A 21,911-nucleotide genomic window follows, 5' to 3' on the forward strand; every position below is an offset into this window, starting at 1 on the left:
TCCGACAAACTTGAGTGGAAAAACTTTTTTGGTGTAAGTACATTCCTTAGCTTCACTTTTAACAAATGTGTACAATAGAGTGCCCCAAATGACCCGACATTCGAAAAAGTTATGTTCTGCAGGCATAAATAGATCCTAGGCCTAGTACAAGGTCTCATGCCAAATTTGGGACAGGTCGGATTACGGGAAGGGGTCGCTCAACGAGCCTGAAGTTTGTATGGGATTTTGGAACATTTTGTTCAGGAGGAACACGAAAATCCAGTTTTTCATGATTAATTTTGGTCTTATTCGGCTGATTTCTTTTAAAAACAGTTTTTCTTAAAGCTTAAACTATGACAAATATTTTATCCGAAGATTGTATTTCGATTCAAGTTGAGACACAAGAATTATTAAGCTTCAAAAAATAGTTATTTTTTTAAGGCCGATATTCATCACTATTAATGAGAGACACTGCTGCTTCAAACATTTTGACGCAGCATTTCAATATTAATCACTGAATATCACCCTAATAAAAGTTACCCCATTTTTGAAGATTAATAAATTTTTTATCATAAGTTGAATCGAAATGCAGTCTCCGGATGAAATATTCGTCATAGTTTAGGCTTTAAGATAAAAACGTTTTCAAAACAAATCGGCAGAAAGGGACCATGGTTATTCATAAAAACTGGATTTTCATGTTCCTCCCGAACAAAATGTCTCAAAATCCCATACAAACTTTAGGCTCGTTGAGCGATCCCTTCCCGTGATCCGCCCAATCCGATCTGGCCCAAATTTGGCATGTACTAGGCTTAGGATCAATTTAAACCTGCAGCGCATAACATTTTACAAGCTTGAAATTTCTCATACAAATTTGGGGCAGTCTAGTGTACAAGTTACAGTCAAGTATTTCCTCGAAAAGCTTAAGATTATGATTGAAACATTCTGATTCTGAATTTATGAAAAATGTTAGCTTTGACTTGCTATTGTCTATCATACTTTTGAATTTTGAAATGTTAGAACCAAGGTTTTTCACACAAAATAACAAAAATGCCAGGGTCATAGTTGGCTCATATTTGAGTCATACTTGAATCAAAATATACATACAGGATCTCAAGAAACTTGATGTATCCTCGAAGAGATTCCTTTTACTAAACTCTATCCAAACATCTTCCGAGGATATGATAGCAAGCATCTTAAAAACGCTTAAACCCGAGGGATTGCAATAGAGAGAATTCTTTGCATTCGGAATGGTAATGATCAAAATTCTATAACAGCTTCACAAATTGCAACCATTTGCAAAAATTCGCACATTTTCTCTCTCTGAGCACTGGTTTCTCTCATTTTAACTCAAACCTTCTCATTTTCCCGCACAAATTGCTCAGATTACCACAATTTCAATCACTGGCTGCACAACTTGTGTGATCATTGACATATCTTCTTCTTTTATCTCAATTCCCCGTTAAAACCACCAGTCCCTAGAAAGAGTACTGTGAAAGTGTACCGTGGCCGGGATTCGATCTTATGACCGTTGGTTTAGGAGACTTGAAGGCTACCCTCTACGCCGCGCGCTTTGTCATTAGAGTATTTTTTTATGATATAATTGACACAAATTTGATTCACAACTATTCCAAATATCATATTTTATTCATATTTGAGTTTTATAAGGGTTGTTTTCCTGCTAAACTTGAATCAAATTTTTGTTATATTTGAGTTTAAGTATTTTAGCGTAATTTGTTGTAAGTTATCTGATTTTAATCGCCGTAATTTTCATGATAATAATTTTAAGTCGCATGCTCCGTGGAATGAAAAACTTGAATTTGTTTTTATATATTTATAGAATATGAAAGAAAGGTGGATATGCAGGCATTGCACTATGGGGCGGTTCCATACAATGAGGCGGCAAAAAGTATGATTAGGTGTTTTGGACTATTTTGTTATTTTTGAAAATATTTTTTTTAAGAAAATTAGTATTTTAACTAACTTTAAATCAATTCATTCACAAATTTTTATAGACAACTTTTAAAGTAGGATGCTAGGTGTTATTTTTGACCTTACTTTATATTTGTTTTGAAAACAGGGTTTTTAACCAATTGATCATGAAATGATAAATATCTTCAAGACATTTCATGAAAGTCAAGAGAATCAATCATGAGAAACATTTTTTTTTTGACAAACCAACATCAACTTTGATGAACTTATACTGACTAATAGGTAAAAATTACCCATTTGCATGATATTTTCAGCTTTAAATGACTATAACTCCAAAAACGGTGGAATCTCTTTCATTGTATTTTAGGACCTTAAACTAGGCTTGCCAGATGTTTTTCAAAAAAAGCGGGACATTTTGAGAAAAAAAGCGGTCCACAGCCAAAAAAAGCGAGACATTTTAAAAATTTATTTGAAAAAGGCATGAAATGTATGTTCACATACATAAATATGTTTTTTTCTACTCTCAAAGTGCGGTACTTTTTTTCTTGAGTATAAAGTTCTATTAATCGATAATAGAGGCATAGTTCAGTTGATATAACATCTGCTTTCCAAATCAACGTCTATGCTTTCAAATCCAGGCGAAAAATTCGAACAAATTCCAACGGGACAAGCTTTTCAATGCTTTTCCGTTGGAAAAAAAAGTGCAAATGACACAAAGACGTTAAAACAACATTGATTGAAACAACAGTTAAATCAATTTAAAAAAAAATCTTACAATACTTGCGATTGAATGTTATAACAAATCAAATGCTGGGATAAGGTTCTCATTAAGCAACTTGCTTACATTTGAAACAAGGAAACCAATTATGTTTTTATACATATTTAATTCATATGTACAATGTAGATATTCACTGATTTTTTTATGGAATGTTCTTAAGTTTGGATTTTCTGGTTTGTGAAAAGAATTTCATTATATTTACAGCATAAATTGTTTTTCACTATAAAAGTCAAATAAGCTTTGTTTCTAGATTGGGAAGATTTCAAAATTATGAAAATCAAATGAGCCATCCTCCGTTTTAGTACGAAATCAAAGTGACATTTATAGTAACCTTTCATTAGCATTATCCAAAATGAGATCATTCTGATAATTTTTCGAAATACTGAAAACTATAAGTTTCGCCATGCAGCAAATAGTTATTTAGGCAATATGTTTTTTTTGCAATATTTAGCAACACGAGTCATAAATTTATCCAACGAAATTTGCCGAGTCAAATAATCACATTGATTGCTAAAAAAATCCAGTTTTGCATATAATTTCCACCAGTTTTAAAAATAGAAACATAGTATGAGTCATATCACAATATGACACTGTCACATACTCAAATCGAGCTTGAAATTATTAGGAATTGCATAGAAAAATTAAAAGATAATTCCCATAGAAATAAGGGATCATCGGTAGTGAATTTTGAATACGGTGAATGCGCCAAATGTAAACAAATATCAGCACTGGTCAGCTGAGTGATAAAGTACGTTCGGAGATCTACATTTTGAGTGTACAACGTTAACTGAAGGATATTTGGTTTTCGAGAAATAGAGAAAGCAAAATAAATTTTGTTGGGAGCTTATGGAGCTGTCAAACTTTTAACGCGTTTTTTTCGACACAGTGATGTTGGCGCATTCGCCGTATTCAATATTCGATACCGACATCTTATTCATGTGATGTGCAGTTTTGATAATGCAAAATAAATCAAACGTAGGCAAACCTTTTTGAAAACTTAGTTGGAAAAAAGCGGGACATTTCGAGTAAAAAGCGGGACGGCGGGACATTTACCAAAAAAGCGGGACATGTCCCGCTTTTGTGGGACGGATGGTAACACTATCTTAAACTAGATCTTGATAGTGAAAAGAGTATGGGGAAATGCGGAGCTTTTTTTGGCAAGGCTTTAAAGTTTTTGACTTTTGAAAAAAATAATTATTTACTGATTTTTATCATAGATCAATTTAGTGTGTAAAAATTTTGAATGGTTCAAATGATAGCTTTCAATATAAACTTTCATATGATGCACTTTAAATTAAAAAAAAAAATGTTTTCCATAGAAAAATATGTGATTTAAATTTTTCTTCTTCATATAAATTTTTTAATTTTTTAAAGTCTGATGTCTGGGGTGTGCTCAGTATCCAAGATAAGAACTGGGAATATCTTAGTCAAATATTAAGTTATTAACTAGTAAAACTAAAAAAGCGATCCGATAAAGATCAGTTTTTGACTTTTTGCCGCCTCAAACCCCATAGTCAATAGGAGAAAGCTTGATAGGTGGTGAAATTTTAGACTAGAGGCACCCGAGTGCAACTTTATAAAAGCCGGGTGTAGAACATCTCTCAAATTAAAGCGTTTTTTTCATATTCAAGCTTTTTTTCCTCAGATTTAAGCTTTCATCTCCAATGCTTCAAGGCATAAAAGCGCAAATCTGGTCAAAACATAAGCTTCACTAACACTTTTTAAACTTTTTTTCTCAGATTTTAAGCTTTTTCTTGCCTTGAGAGCATTGGAGTTGAAAGATCAAATCTGAGAAAAAAAGCTTAAATCTGAGTAAAGCTTAAATCTGAAAAAAAAGGTTTAATCTGAGAGGTACATATCACGGGTTGAATAGAACTGCATGGGCTTGTGTATAGCAAGCCCAGTGTGGGATTCTGTTTTTCAGTTTCTCATGCATAGTTAACTAATCTAGAGCAAAGGCCTTACAATTCATGGGAAGTTTTCATGAACATGCCCTCTAGTCTAAGATTTCAACACCTATCAAGCTTTCTCCTATTGGCGCGCTAATAGATGCCTATCCGCCTTTCTTTCATCGATATACAGTGAACTCCCGATTTTGTCAACCCCATGATAAATTTGAGAGTGACAAATTTGGAACAGTGACAAAATCGGGTAATTTTCAAAAGCATTTTTTTAATCAGAAAACATAATAACTTCTTCATTTGAAACAGTTTGTTTTTTGTGTGATATAAGGTGATAACACTAGTTTACAGCATTTATGAGCTTAGTAAGCTGAAGGTCACTTTTAATGTAAAATCGTGGGCTGAATTAAAAAAAAAATTAAAAAAAAATCTTAGAAGAACAGTTTTGAAGTAATGATCCAAATATAATATTTTGAAAAATATAAACAGTACTCGTACTTATATTAAAATATTTCGGACTGCATAACTTTAATTTGAAATCCTTTATTGCATATTGAAGGTGGATAAATTTGCTATCAATTATTTTAACTTCATTTTTGCGTATGATCAACAGTATTGTTGATATTAGTGAAGTTGTGATAAAAAAAATAACAATAAAAAATGCATTTTTTAGAGAAGATTTTGTTTTATCAACAGGCTAACATTTAATTTATTTTTCTATAGACCATGAATGTCAATTCAAAACAAAGATTTCAAGTGGTTATTTATCATAATTGGTTGAAAATTGAAGAAGTTATTTGTTCTACTACAACAGTGATATTTGCATTTATGAATAATTTAACGAACCGCAGTGTACTAACCTTCATAAAGGCAAAATAAATCATGATAAATCTCACTTGCTCTAAGCTTAAATAGATTATTAACTTACCAAAAGGTCACACGATAAATTTCAGTAAGTTGAAGAGGGGTTTCTTAAGTCTCTAGCGTGAATGGGATTTTAAGGTATTTTGCTCAAAAAAAGAAAAAATGTTAGTTTTTTATTGATATTTTTTTTCTTCATCGACTGAAGCCTGGATTAAGAAAAATATTTTCCCGAAGACAACAACGATTTTACTTAAAAAAAAAGTAATTGCAGTTCTAAAAATGTGTTTTCAAGTTTGTCATTTTTGTCATTTTTTCATTTTTGTCATTTTTGGCATTTTTTGAATTTTTATCATTTTTGTCATTTTTGGTATTTTTGTCATTTTTGTCATTTTTGTCATTTTTGTCATTTTTGTCATTTTTGTCATTTTTGTCATTTTTGTCATTTTTGTCATTTTTGTCATTTTTGTCATTTTTGTCATTTTTGTCATTTTTGTCATTTTTGTCATTTTTGTCATTTTTGTCATTTTTGTCATTTTTGTCATTTTTGTCATTTTTGTCATTTTTGTCATTTTTGTCATTTTTGTCATTTTTGTCATTTTTGTCATTTTTGTCATTTTTGTCATTTTTGTCATTTTTGTCATTTTTGTCATTTTTGTCATTTTTGTCATTTTTGTCATTTTTGTCATTTTTGTCATTTTTGTCATTTTTGTCATTTTTGTCATTTTTGTCATTCTTGTCATTTTTGTCATTTTTGTCATTTTTGTCATTTTTGTCATTTTTGTCATTTTTGTCATTTTTGTCATTTTTGTCATTTTTGTCATTTTTGTCATTTTTGTCATTTTTGTCATTTTTGTCATTTTTGTCATTTTTGTCATTTTTGTCATTTTTGTCATTTTTGTCATTTTTGTCATTTTTGTCATTTTTGTCATTTTTGTCATTTTTGTCATTTTTGTCATTTTTGTCATTTTTGTCATTTTTGTCATTTTTGTCATTTTTGTCATTTTTGTCATTTTTGTCATTTTTGTCATTTTTGTCATTTTTGTCATTTTTGTCATTTTTGTCATTTTTGTCATTTTTGTCATTTTTGTCATTTTTGTCATTTTTGTCATTTTTGTCATTTTTGTCATTTTTGTCATTTTTGTCATTTTTGTCATTTTTGTCATTTTTGTAATTTTTGTTATTTTTGGTATTTTTGTCATTTTTGTCATTTTTGTCATTTTTGTTATTTTTGGTATTTTTGTCATTTTTGTCATTTTTGTTATTTTTGTCATTTTTGTTATTTTTGTCATTTTTGTCAATTTAGCCATTGTGCCTCGAGGAAGCTGAGTAAGTTTTACGGAGCCTGATTCATGAAATTTTTGATTACTTGAGGTTTTCCAATTTTGTATTGCGATCAATACCTATTCATAACCTTATCAGCAGTTCTACAAGTTAAATTGAAATGATTCGTTACTTTATATAACAGTCTTGCCAAGCTTAATTTAAATCATTTTTTAAAATATTCATACGTAAACATAACTGGTCCTTCGTTTGCGTTGGTTAATATGCCATCACAATTCTCATCACGAAATTCAACTGTTTGGCGTTGAATGTTCAATATTTTCTATTTGTATCGGGGCTAATTTTACCGGCACATAACACGCATGTTTGCATATACGCATGTGAAGTTCATGTTCCACACGGGACGCGTCAATGGACTGCAAAGGCGAGTCCATTCGTGCTAGCTAAATAGCTAACTCGAAAAGAGCCATCTCTGGTGCCAGCTGGTTTCGCCCAATTGGAATGATAATGACATTTCGTGACCGTAGTAAGTAAGGAATCAATTTAGACAGTTTTGGCTATAGGGGGTTAATCGGCGTTTTGGGCACGCACCACAACCTTTGCCATGGGTATGTATTTAGGAAGGTACGCCCAACTGGCGTGCGTACATTCGTATGTCATGGAATGAAGCTCGTATAATTTATGTGCCTGACAGGCACGTCTTTCAGATCGATCGATCGATCTGCATAATTTTACTGGGGAGGGAAAACACATTAGAGACAACAAGCTGTCATTCGGTGAAGGTGCGATGAGAGATGGACTGACTGGACTGGACCACAGTTAATGATGTTGACAGCAAGGGTTCTTACGCATAAGAGCAATGGAGCATCACGAGTTTGGTAGTCGATAAGCGTGTTTAGATGTCTGTCAGTTTGAACTGATCAAATAGGGTTCTAGATTTCCGTTATAGAGCGAAATTTAGAAGGTGGGCATTAAATAAAGTGAAAAAAATGGGTTTTTATTTGGAATTTAATGAGTTTTAACAAGTGTGTATTGAGTTTGAATGTGGAAGTTTCAAAGAATTATTAAAGTTTCAATCTCCTCATTGCGTTTTAACAGAGAACAGAATCGAAGTCAAACGAAACCCTAGGTCATTTTAATTAAAGCTTATCACTTACAAGCCATCCTGTAGCAAGTTGCCTTCAGGATGGTCAAGTGTTGTAGGAGAGACATTTCAAGATAGTATCTCTTTCTCTTTCAACAATCAACCAGTGATCAGAAACAACTAACTAACCATCTGCTGCTTTGTGGATTTTTCAACGAATCCAAAAAAAAAATTTTTCTTCAACATTCTCAACAACATCGAAAAAGATTGATCTTCCCCACTGCTGGATTGTCTCGCTTTTTTTTCAATTCCCCAAGGGTTTCGTCATACAATCAGATCGAACAGTGAGTTTACCGCTATTTCATCCCTTTTGGGGTCTCTGTTTCACTTGTCTTTTGAGATGTGTTTTAATATGATTTAAGATATGCTTTCAAATCGAACTGTCAGAGATGAACACCAAGTACATACTGAGATTTTTTACTTTCCTTTTGGCTCTATGATGATCTCCAACAATTCATTTAATGTCAAGTAAAATGAAATGGAGGTATAACGTTGTAAAAAGCTCTTCTTAAAAATGAAGGAGAGATTCTCCCAAAGACACGTAATGTAGTAGAAAAGATTATTATGGAGACGTACTTTTTCTTAGCTTAGCTTGTTTGACTACTCATATCCACCTTAAATCATTAAATCCGAAATGCTTCAATTACAGTTTTCAAAATACGATAATTTTTCATGATTTCTATAAAAATAAAACATTATATTATATTCATTCATCCAAACGCATTTCGAATTTCATGATCGCTGGCGTGGCTAAGCGGAACAAGTTCCACATCGCCAATGGTTGCTACTCCGTGATTGATCGAGGCCATCAATTTTGTGCAAAGTCCAACAGAATGGTGTTTAGGATTAACAGTACATTCTCAGTGCACAAAACTCATGCTCTCCCTTTAAAAAAGATCAATAACGGCGCCGGCCACGTCCTAGTAGTCAATGAAGGACAGAGGAAGGAATGTTAGTAAGATACTCTTTTGGTTCAACTTACAACCCCTTATCTTCGTGTATCTTAAAAATTTATTTTCAAGTAATCAAAAACAGAGGTACGCATGTATCACCAGCTATGGAAACCGTCTGTACGTCTGCGAATCTATATTCAAGTATCAAAGGAAAGGGTTATGTTGGTAACGGGAGGGTATAGATCAGGATCCATTTTGGAAAATGGTACGACCTTGGGTTTCCCTACACCTTCTGTGCTCCTAGTCGTTTCCTATTGAAACTCCTGATTCTGTCTATGAGGCCTATTGACAAGAAGAATCAATGATGATAGTTCTTTTTCAATAGCACTTGAACAGTGCAAGAGTTCAACCAAAAAGAACTTAGCGATAATAAGGCCTGGTTAAAACTAGCTCATTTTCCTCAAACTGGTTCCTATAACATCAACGAACTTGCAAAACGGCTAAATTATTCTTATTAAGTTTTTAACATTACATATCAATTAAATTGGTGTCAATCAATCAAATACAACAATTGTTTATAGCAACCTTTGATATTATTTTCATTTTGCTCTATCGCTTGATAATTCAAAACAGCCGTTTTGTAGATTCCTTAATGCTTTTCTAAACTCGGCCTCATTATTTTGATATATGTACTTGTTTGAAAAAAAAAAACAGATATAGCGCAATTTTAAATATGTAAAATAAATTATTCATTTTGTTGAAAGTTCTTGAGTTTTACTATTACCGTAGTTTGTTTCATGCTTTTTAATGCTTAAGTAAAAATCTTCTTTAGATAACTTAATCTCTTTTAGACATATTTGAACTTGAAACAAACATTTGTTTTTCTTTTGACGGTAAAATATTGAATCGTGATAATTTTCAAAAAATGTTATGAAATTATTAATCAAATTTTAAAGTATTATTCATGAATAATATTGTAGGTTAACATTTGTTGAACCTTATTCTGTTAAATCATCACGGTTTGTTGTACAAAATAGATCGTGAATAGTAAAACAACGTTATTCGATTTTGAAGTTGTTACGATGATATAATATAAAAATTAAATATGTTGATATAAAGTGTCGAATCAATACTGAGTATCGGATTCCTTTCTCTGTTTATTTTCCCGCTTCGAGGTGTCAATGCTTTATATATTATTTATTTAAAATTTGTACTGTTTTGCAATAACAACTGGTTGACTTCATATTATTGTAGTAAACAAGCGAAACTTTAAGAAAGGTGCTGTGAATTGATTGTAAAAAAAAACCGCAATTTTGATTTATGAATTAATCTTCCGTAAGTATTTTTGAAGTTAACTTATTGTGTTCTTATTCTTTAAAATTACTTTCCCCTAAATTTTTTTGGAACTAATAACGATGCTTGAATATGAGAACACTTAGCGTATCAAATTGGATTGACTTCGAAATGTCGTTTAAAAATTTAGAAACATTAGAATCTACCCCGCCTTATTCTGTAAATCAGAATAAATCCATAATAATTTAGACAAATAATCAAATTCGAAAAAAAACTATGTTTGGTTCGAACGACGCAATTTGATCATACGAACTTATATCTTGCTGCTTGAAATAAACGCCTAAATATATGCTTAATTTCGAACATGTAAAAGCTTCGCAAGCATTTTTCGGTTTCATACTTGCATGCAAGGTTTTATAACATCCAGTTATTTTTCATGCTATAATCGAAAGTGAAATATTTCATTACATGAAATATTTCGCATTCTGTTATGACGCTGTCAAAAGTTCAGCTTCAAATTTTAAAAATGTTTTTTTTTTCTAAATTTAATTTAAGAAAAATCTAAACAAACAAGTTAAAAAGGAAACGATTTAACTTATCTTAACATCCGGTGTCCTCAGCGCATTGCTCCACTTCTGGAAAACCATCTATAGTCTCGTTCGCGTAGCATCTGCTCTTTTTAGATCTCGCTCACCCATTTCGAGCAAAAACACACCAAATACAAATTTTTCGTCGAAACTCCACATTTTTACTATAAACAACCCTTAAACACAGCACTTGAAAATAACAGCCACAATTTACAACCCGTTTTACAGCAAAAAATTAGAAAAAAATGTTCTTCAAACACAATTTAGGAACTTCACACAAACAGTGTTCCCAAATTCCTATTATGGAGACGTACTTTTTCTATAGAATTACTCAAATACTGGCGAATTATAAAGTAGAGGCATCTTGCCCCTTAGGTACCTTAGTACCCAAGAACTAAGAACAAGTTCAGTTAGGTTCTCTTTGCCTTCGTTTCGTTCTCATCAACCATCCGCCCTGTGGCCATTCCGGTGGGTGGCGACGACCCTTGATCTGATTCACTGTTCCAGGATTGTCGTGTGGAGTGCAATGAAGATTTGATTTCCCCAAATGATTATGCCCCCGATGCTGATAAAAATCGACAGCGATGTCGACTTAATGGAGAGGAAGATGATGATGACAATGATGATGGGTTGTCATATTTCTTGTGGACCCAGCTGTAACTTTGTACAGCTAAAGGGGAGGTAAAGATGTTTCGACTGATTAATTGGAGAATAAAGGAGATACTTTTTAGTGGCTTCAACGGATGATTTTTCTCGCCATGTTTGTTTTGGATAAAGATAAATCAAGGTCAGATAAGCTGAATGCAACTTTTGTGAAACAAACAGAAAAAATAAATGTTAAGGTTTTCTTCGCTGGGTTTTGAAATTGAACCATTCTGTACCATACTTAGTTTCGTTTGATATGAATTTTGTTATAGAAAGCACCTGTAAAAACACAGTGATCATTGAAAATTTAATTTTAATAGGAGAATATATTTTGATTGATAATATATATTCGAATTATTTACGAATGCAGAATAAAACAATAACTCCCCGATCAATTTCTCTCACCTACTTTAGGATTTTAACTATTCTATAATAAAGACAAAAAAAACTATTCTTAGACAATTTTTTGAAATCTGTCCTAAATAATATTAAGATTTTTATATCGAATCTGTGGTCAGATTTGGTCTATCACCTCTAGTTTTTAAATCTGCCTACAAATCAAAACAAAAACGTAATCGTTAATGGGGTAAAGTGCTGAATCTGGCACATCATGGTACCATCGACGATGGAACGAACCTTGTGAGGATGTTCCATTTATTTTCTCTACCTTATTTTATTGTATTTTTTTCTTTTCATTTGAGTTAAGATGCATAAAGCTATATTAATAAAAGGTTCATTAAGTCAAAATTACATTTTAAGGTTCAATAGAAGAAGTCTAGAGTTTGTTTTGATTAGGTGGTATAAGCCACTTGACTTAATTCGAGAAAATAGCTGTTCAAGTTTTGTTACACATTTTTAATTCCTGTATTAAACAAATCGCTCAAAATTATCTGGAAATTTGATTTGCGTTACAATAATAGATTAAAAAACTGCTATTGTATCTGGTACAAGCATAGATTCAGTTGTACTTCTAAACATGCTCTTAGGACCTTTTGCATTATACATTTGGCGGAAACTTGAAACTTGATTATATTTGTCTTAATCTTCGCCAAAACTAACAGTTCTTGAACTTTACTGCATATTCATTTTACTGAGATTGTTGATAACTCTCTAACTAGCGATTTCCGTTTGATTTTCCAAACTTTCAAACACCTAGCAAAACATTTTCTGCGAAAATGCATAAAGTCTCATGAACCAACATAACAAACTATTATTTTGGGTCCTTTTGTTGCACGGCAATCCAGTGCAACGCAAATAGTCGAAAAAACCAAATTGCACTCGAAAATGAGAAGTCATTATACGTCTTAAATTTGAATGCAGCCAATAACTCAATTTTGATTATATTGGTTCATACGACCTAATCAAAACAAACTCTAGAAGTTTAGTTTTCATCAAAGAAAAGCGCAAATAAACTCGAATGGAAATGAAAAAAGCGTTAATTTTATAACCATTTATTCGGGGGTTTGGGTTGGGCCATCCGGGCAACCGATTGAAGCGATTCTTGAGGAGGAGCAATTCTTGAGGAGAGGAAGGCTCCGTCTCCGTCAGTTGATGAATCTTGAGCAAGTTGCAAAGTAAAAGTTGTTCGCTGAACTGGTTGTGTCTTGCTACCTGGGTGGTAGAAATACATACATAGATACGTGCAAGATAGATTAACTATCACAATTTTATTTCCAAAAATTTACAGATACAGTAATTCTACGAAAAAAGGGGACATTTGATTTTTTGACATTCAAACTGCAGTACAGTAGTTTTTCTATTTTATCACTGTTCGATTTTTTCAATACTCGCCAAATTCACGCTTTTATCACGCTTTTTTAGAAATCATCAAGAAACCATTTTCAGGACCTTAATTTTCTTTCAAAAGTGTAGAGCGTCTTTTTTATGATATTTTTTTATGGTTTGTGGTCTTGTATAAAAGTGTTTAATAATATGAAAATGTCATTGAAATGCTTACTTTAGCTGTATAGTTTTTTAAATCGTCATTTCGATCATTTAGAATAATCGACTTAGGTATTTTAACGTCACGCATGTGTTGTTGTTTGTGCTCTGTGAGCCGCTCAAAAAAAAAGTTATTTTTTTGGTTATGCGAATCATATAAAGATGTGGGTGAATTTAGCAGTTTTTGAAAAAGAGATAAGTTTCTCTAATTTCTTTTTTTAATTTGTTTATTTGAAAGGGTAGCGAATGAAAAATAAAAAAAAAACTATTATTGCAGACAATTGGAAAAAAATCTGTTGTAGGGCAACAGGCTAAAAGATTTATCCAACCAAGTATTAAAAAATAAGAAAAAGCTCTTAGCTTATCTAAGAAAACCTTAAAATGTTTACAGGGCTCGTTACAGGTCAATGCAGTCGTTACTGTGAATGCAGATATCACATGAATAAAATTGGAAGATAAAACTCTGACAAGTGTCGTTTCTGCAGTATGGAGAAGGAATCTTCGGAACATCTTCTTTGCGAATGTCCTTCTCTCATATCGAAACGGATTAAAATGAACGGCTGTAAAATACTAGATCCCTCAATTGCTCCTTAAAAGGTTCATCTTCATAAGAGCGGTTATACCAGATTGGGAAAATGCCAAATCTCAAGATAGGGACACTACCTAAATATATACAGTGAGCGAAATAAGAATAGCACCACTATGTGTTTTGCTTGTTAAAATATGAATGTTTGAAAATTACAAAAATTTTCTTCCACATTTTGTTCTGAATTGCTTAACGGATAAATCAAGCATAAGTTTACTTTTTTTGGAAGTAGCAATTGGCGTTGAGGACCAAAAATGTGAAAAGGGATGCGAAAAAGAATAGCACCACTTGAGTTTTTCAACAAAAACAAGATTATTTTTTTAAACTTACTGTGTAAAAGTGAATAATAATGCTTCTAAAAATTATTTGAATAGGTAACTGCATTTTAAGGAGTTTTCCAGAATTCCAAAGGTTGTCAAAGGTATTAAAAGGGGGATTTAAGAAATGCTCCTCTAGCGTTAAGGAATTTGATATTTGAGCTGTAATGTATTACCGAACTACTTACTTGCTTCATTAAAATGACGTGAAATGATAAAACAAACATTCGGGAGTAATTCTGAATCAGAAAAAAATAGGTTGAAAATCAAAAACTTTGATTTTGTTCAGTAAACTACACTTTTTCCAGTTTCAAGTCGTAGATGGCAGCACTATATTGCAGTTAAAACCTAATTTAGTCTCAATATTGATTTTCCAGGTTTATTCAGGCCCATATTCATCATTTTGAGGTATTTTTCCATCACAGTATTGTGGAATTACACGCTGCAGAACGCTTTTCCGGATTTGCAAAAGAATCACCAACACAAAAATGTACAACCGCCAAAGTTCCTGCTCATCTCAACTTCCGATTTAATTGCAAATCATATTAACAACACTGCTAGCTGTTTGGTTCAACAAGCTCCTTCGCAAAGTATAACTTAATTCTGATAATCGGTCCAAAAAATTCACTTTTAGTTACCTTGATGCAATTCTAATATTTTTTGGCTTTAGTGATCTTAGAATTTCCAAAGCGTTCACAGTACATGTATTTATTTCTTGACCAAAATCATCCAGCACTTCCTAATTAATCCCGGATATTCGAAAATGGACATGAGTTAGGTTAAATGGCAAGATAGTGCTGCCATCTATGACTTGAAACTGGAGAAATAGTGTTTGACTTTTAAAAAACATTTATATTTTTGAATTCCAACCTGCTTTTTGGATTCAAACTCAGCCTCAAATCTGTGTTTCATCATTTAGCATCATATTTATGAATGTTAATGAAGAAATCAAGCAGTTTGATAAAGTTTTTTAGCTCAAATATCAAATTCCTCAACGCTAGAGGAGCATCTCTTAAAACCCCCTTTTAATACCTTTGAAAACCTTTGGAATTCTGGAAAACTCCAAAAATGCAGTTATCTATTCAAATAGTTCGTAGAAGCATTATTATTCACTTTTACACAGTAAATATTTTAAAATAATCTTGTTTTTAGCTTAGCTTTGCTCGATTGACTACTTACATCCACCTTAAGCCATTGAAACCGAAATGTCGTTAAAAATTCGGAATTATACTTTTAAAATGATATAAAGTTCTTACTTTCCATAGTTCATTTCATCATAATAGTAGGTACTAAAGCATTTCGAATTCCATTACCGCTGGTGTGGCTCAGTAGAATGAATTCTACATCACCAATGGTTGCTACTCCGTGATTGACCGAGGCCATCAATTTTGCCCAGAGGTCAAAAGAGTGGTGTCTGGGATTGACAACACATTCACAATGAATAAAACTGATGCTCTCTCTTTATACATCAATAACGGCGCTGGCCACGTCCTAGTAGTCAATAGATAGAGAGGAAAATAAAAGAAAGGGATGATAGAATGTAAAATTATGCTTTAGGACCGAGGTCAACTCTGCATCCTAGCAAAACAATTTTTGTAGGGATGGGGGAAAAGAGATATGATCAGGAGACACCTTTGACAAGTGTATAGATCTTATTAAACCTATTTTCCGGTGCTTTCATTGTTCCTAACAAAATGTTTTTTAACTCTACACAACAATACAAAAAAAAACAAGAGACATGTACATCAGTTTTTTAAAATAATCTTGTTTTTGTTGAAAAACTCAAGTTGTGCTATTCTTATTTCGCACCCCCTTTTCACATTTTTGGTCCTCAACGCCAATTGCTACTTCCAAAAAAAGTAAACTATAGCTTGATTTATCCGTTAAGCAATTCAGAACAAAGTGTGGAAGAAAATTTTCGTAAATTTCAATCATTTTTATTTTAACAAGCAAAACACATAGTGGTGCTATTCTTTTTTCGCTTACTGTAGAAGTGATCTTCCTTGACTTAGCATATATTAAACAGGGGGCATATTACAATAGATCAACTAACTGGTCGCAGTGGTATTATCTGAATAGATTATTTTGGATTATCATAATGAAATTGTGCTGGCTTTGCCTTGAAATATATTAAAAGGACTAAAATTTCTGATTTTCTACATATGGAAAAGAAAAGATTATCTGTCCAAAATTAGAGAAACACAATTTAAAAGTCCGAGTTGAGTAAATTGTAAAACATTTTTTGAAAAGGTAACCTTTTCAGTTAACCAAAGGCAGTAGTGATATATTAAATTTGCAGAAGATAATTTTCTATGCAGTTTTCTTTAAAATCTTTTTCAAAATGGACTTCAGAGATAACGCCTGTTAAATTTCCATAAAAACTAAATAATTCACTTTAACAAGATGTACACTATCAAATTGATTTTAGACGGTTTTTGAGTAAAATATCTTTTCTTTTCACAAATCGGTAAAAAAATGTCTGACAAAAGCAATAACGAAGAGAAAAAAGTGGAATGAATGATTCATTTGTGTTTTGAAATCAGAATCTCACGATATTGTATTGAGTTTTCGATTAAAATAGGTTCATTTAATGGAAGTTGAATATAAAATATGATATTCATATACAAATATTTCATCATAATTTTATAGAAATTGCATTTTTGGGTTCATGCCTGAAAAATTGTGTTTCGCGTAGCTTTCCAGCAAACATTTTTGAAGTTATATTTTCAACAGCTTTGCTCTACGTTTCATATACATCATAGAACAATTGTATAAAACTCGAAAAAAAGCAAAAGAAAATTACAATAAGATCAAGTTCTTCTATGTAAGAATGAAAAAACGCGCTAATAGCTTCTTTTACTTACTAATATTATGTTCAAACGAAATAACTAAGTATCTATGGAATAAATGCAATGGGATTAAAAAAATCTTTGAACATGGTAAATTTTATAGATAAACATTTTCTTTCGTACAAGTTCATAAGACTCTAAAGGAAAATAAATTTCTCATAAAATTATTTAAAAAAAGTGTCCATTATGGAAACTTCCACCTTAAAGAATGTTGATAGATAATCCAAATCGAACCCCTTTTTTACATTAAATCCCAAAAAAACACTTTTAACTCAATAACAAAATTAAAATAAAAGGTACTAGCACAGGGTTCCATGCAAAATTATGACCAGATTATACTACGAAAAGGGGTCGCGCAACAAACCTTAAGTTTGTATAGAATTGAGCGGAATTTATTCGGGATTAACAAAAAAACCTTTTTAACAGTTTTCACCAATAATTTTGGTCTTTATTATCCGATTTTTCTTTTAATTTCAGTGTTCTAAAGCTTAAATTATAACAACATTTCATCTGAGGAACGCACTTCTTTGGAGTTATCATAAAACAGTTACTAAGACTTGAAACTGGTATATACGCGTCAATTAACGATCATTCATGTATTTTTTTTATAAATGACCCATCAGAAGCTTATTTTTGAAACTCAATATGTTTTTTTTTATCATAACCCTAATCGAAATCGGACCTTGGGATAAACTGTTTGTCATAACGAAAGCTTTGTGAATGACTATAATGAAAACAAATCACCCGAAAGGGACTTCAGAAATTGGTGCAAAACTGGGCGTTCATGTTTTTTCCAAGAAAATTTCTCATTTGCCATACAAATTTTAGGCTCATTGCGTCATCTATTTCCGTGGTCTGATCCCCCAAATTTCGCACTGGACTTTGTGCTAGGCCTAGGATCTATTTTAGCTTTGCATAAGTCGGCTGATTTAGGCACTCTAGTGTTTATTAAATAACTTTTAATAGACCGGAGGATTTTGAAATAATCATTTATTTTTTCTATTCTTTGCAATTAAATATTGAAAAGATTCAGAAATATATTTCAACGCTTTTACAAATAAATATTTCCTAGCATAAGTTTTTTAAAAATAATGTTCTCATCACCGCACAAATAAATTTTGAATAAAATTGATGTGCGCAGTGCGCAGTGTTGAACCTTATCTGCTTATATGAGTCATTTAAATTCAATTCCCTAATTTTTTTGGGTATAAATGGATCGATTTCATCATTAAATCACATTATTTGTTAAGGTTTTGAGCATTTTTAGTAAATTAAGCATTAATTTTAAGTTATATTTTGATTTATTTCATGTAGCTGACCATATAATTTCTTGACGTCACAACGCTTTGCAAAACCTTGCTCAAAAAAAGGCACGTTATGACGTCACGAAACTGATTCGCTCTAAAATAAATTGAAATCAACATTTGAAAAAACAAAAACAGTTATTTTTTGGTAGTAATAAAACGATAATTTTCCGAAATTTTCTTAAATTTGATCGAATAGAAGAGCGGAAAAAATGGAAAAGAGGCGCGTTGTGGCGTCACGATTTCTTTTGCTTATATTTCGATAACTATTTGTTCAATAAGAATACTTTTGATTTTAATTTGTTACTAGTTAAATTTTGAACTTAGGGGTATGATTTTTTAACAATGTGCGATATGAACTGTAAAATCTACAAACAATATACCAAAAAAATTGGTTTGCAAACGTCTTGACGTCACGCTGGAATGGCTCAAATATATTGTGCCCATGAAACGGTTTCCATACAGTTAAACATCTGCTTAATACTTTAACACAATAGCAAATTGTATATCGGAACTTTATCTCGTTAAGAGTATAACAAGAAAAGCTTCAGATGTCAAAGCCATAATTTTATCACCACCCGGTGGTATTTAAATCTATCCATAAAACGGCTATTAAAAAGCCCAATAATTATTGATCTTATTAATTTGAATAAACCCCTTTACTTCTAACTGCCTTAAGAAATCTTCAGAAAGCCTCATTTCCAGCTGCTACACAGACAACCACTTGCTCCAAATCGGCTTACTTACCATTGAAGTGGGGAAACCGGACAGACGGATATCACCAATATGAATCAAGCAAGCGGCAACGATTTAAATTTGTCTCAACAACAAAATCCTTTCGGGTTTTCCTTGACTGTTGTCCGGGGACTTGAATTGTGTCTAGTAGCTTGTTACTAATGCCAAGGTCCTCCGTCGTCGTCGTCGTCAACTATCGATTGTTCTTATAGTCTCGGGTGGTTTTCCTTCCCATTCTGGTCCGGAGCTTGGGTTTGTTGGGTTTGTCTACGCGCAAAGTCTTGTTGGGGCTTCTTCTGCTTGGGTCAAATAGAATGGCAGAATTCTTGTAATTCAATTCCAAACCGACGGCAACCGGCATTGGCAGTGACAGACATTTACTGAGCCAAGTAAATGTAACGCTCTTCCCACAAGTTTGAAAACACTGATCCGGGGGGATCGCTGGGCTGGGAAATTAAGAGGTTTAGCCGCATGTTCAACAACCGCGAAAGCGGGGTGCGTCAGAAGAGCGACGCAACCGGTGACAGCACCAAACGTCACAAAATGATAAACCGTCGTTACAAGCGAATAATGCAATAAAACGTAATAAATTTCAATTGCATCAGAAATGCGCGTCTGTTGATGTTTGTATGTATACATACTTAACAATTTTCCCCGTTGAGTCTGTTCTGAGGAAGGCACCGGTTTCTCTCTCCTTGAACTCCCACAAACCGGGACGCATCTTCATTACGATTCGTTAAAAAACCGATAGGACAGGATCGGGCAGAGGGAGTCTGAATGTAACTGACTGACACAGCGAGCTTCACACATGGCGATTTTGATTTATATCTGCCGATGCAATGTTGCAAGTGCCTACTGCTTATTTTTATTACACGCTGTTCGGTTGTTGTTCAGTTCTTGGTACCGACTTAATCTGCGAATGATGTTGTTTTTCATGTTCATGGAGACGCCTGGTTGGTTGCTCACCAAAAATAGCAACCTGTCACAGACTGGTAGGCTGAGATGTATACATACGTCAATCTGTGAGCAGACACCAGCACCAGGCGCCATGCCAACAAGAACGGCGTCGTCGCCACGTCCGTCAGTCCACGAATGTGCGCAACATTATTGGATCTATTAAAAATTAAGTAGACATGGAAGGCAACCACCGTGCAAATCTATGCGTCTACATGGTTAACCGGGAATCGTTCCTAGTTAGATGAGTGACAGCTGAGTGCACGCTGTTTGGACGATTTGCCACTCAAATGGGCCGCTTTCCGCATTTTCATGTCGACTTCGAGGAAGACGGCAATTGATTCCGGTTCTACTTGTAGCCAATTTGTCTTCGTTTCTATTAGTTATTTTTTCATATTTGAAACATACTTGAATCATTATTGAATCATATTTAAATAATATTTGAAACATATTTGAATCATATTTGAAATATACTTGAATCATTATTGAATCATATTTAAATAATATTTGAAACATATTTGAAACATATTTGAATCATATTTAAATCATATTTGAATCATATTTGAATCATATTTGAATCTTAATTGCATCATATTTGAATCATATTTGAAATATATTTGAATCAGATTTGAATCATATTTGAATCATATTTGAATCATATTTGAATCATATTTGAATCATATTTGAATCATATTTGAATCATATTTGAATCATATTTGAATCATATTTGAATCATATTTGAATCATATTTGAATCATATTTGAATCATATTTGAATCATATTTGAATCATATTTGAATCATATTTGAATCATATTTGAATCATATTTGAATCATATTTGAATCATATTTGAATCATATTTGAATCATATTTGAATCATATTTGAATCATATTTGAATCATATTTGAACCATATTTAAATCATATTTGAATTATATTTGAATCATATTTGAATCATATTTGAATCATATTTGAATCATATTTGAATCATATTTGAATCATATTTGAATCATATTTGAATCATATTTGAATCACATTTGAATCATATTTTAATCATATTTGAATCATATTTGAATCATATTTGAATCATATTGGAATCATATTTGAATCAATTTTGAATCATATTTAAATCAAATTTAAATCTAATTTGAATCACATTCGAATCAAATTTGAATCAAATTTGAATCATTTTTTAATGGTATTTAAATCTTATTTCTCATCATATTTGAATTATTTTTTAATCATAACTGAATCATTTTTCAATAATATTTTAATCATATTTGAATCACATTTGATTTTTTTTGTATTATACTTAAATCATATTTTAAACATATTTGGATCATATTTGAATCATAATTGAATCATATTTAAATCATATTTGAATCATATTTGAATAATATTTGAATCATATTTGAATCATATTAGAATCATTTTTGAATAATATTGAAATCATATTACAATCATATTTAAATCATATTACAATCATATTTGAATTATAGTTTCATATATTTATTCAATTGTGGCTTAAAAAAATAAATGAAATATAATTTAAGTAAGATTCTAATATGATTGTGACATGATTCAAATATGATTAAAAAAATGATTCAAATATGATTCACATATGATTCAAAAATGATTCAAATATGATTCAAATATGATTCAAATATGATTCAAATATGGTTCAAATTTGATCAAAAAATGATTCAAACTGATTCAAAAATTATTCAAATATGATTAAATAATGATTCAAATGTGATGCAAATATGATTCAGAAATGATTTCTTTATGGTTAAAAAATTATTCAATTAAGATGAATCATATTTGAACAGTATTTGAATCATATTTGAGTCATATTTGAATCATATTTGAATCATATTTGAATTATATTTGGATCATATTTGAATCATATTTGAATCATATTTGAATCATATTT

At 31.8% G+C, this 21,911-nt stretch overlaps 1 protein-coding gene across 1 annotated transcript in view; it reads right to left on the reverse strand.

Moving 5' to 3' along the window:
* LOC129744854 (facilitated trehalose transporter Tret1-like) overlaps positions 1-19,804 on the reverse strand; it is an 84,247-nt gene extending 64,443 nt beyond the window's left edge. Inside the window, exon 1 of the mRNA XM_055737593.1 lies at positions 19,668-19,804. The gene's annotated coding sequence lies outside the window, so the exon portion shown is untranslated. The remainder of the gene's footprint in view (positions 1-19,667) is intronic.
* Between the last annotated feature and the right edge of the window lie 2,107 nt (positions 19,805-21,911).

Source organism: Uranotaenia lowii, chromosome 2, assembly GCF_029784155.1.
Source record: "Uranotaenia lowii strain MFRU-FL chromosome 2, ASM2978415v1, whole genome shotgun sequence".
Lineage (NCBI taxonomy): Eukaryota > Metazoa > Arthropoda > Insecta > Diptera > Culicidae > Uranotaenia > Uranotaenia lowii.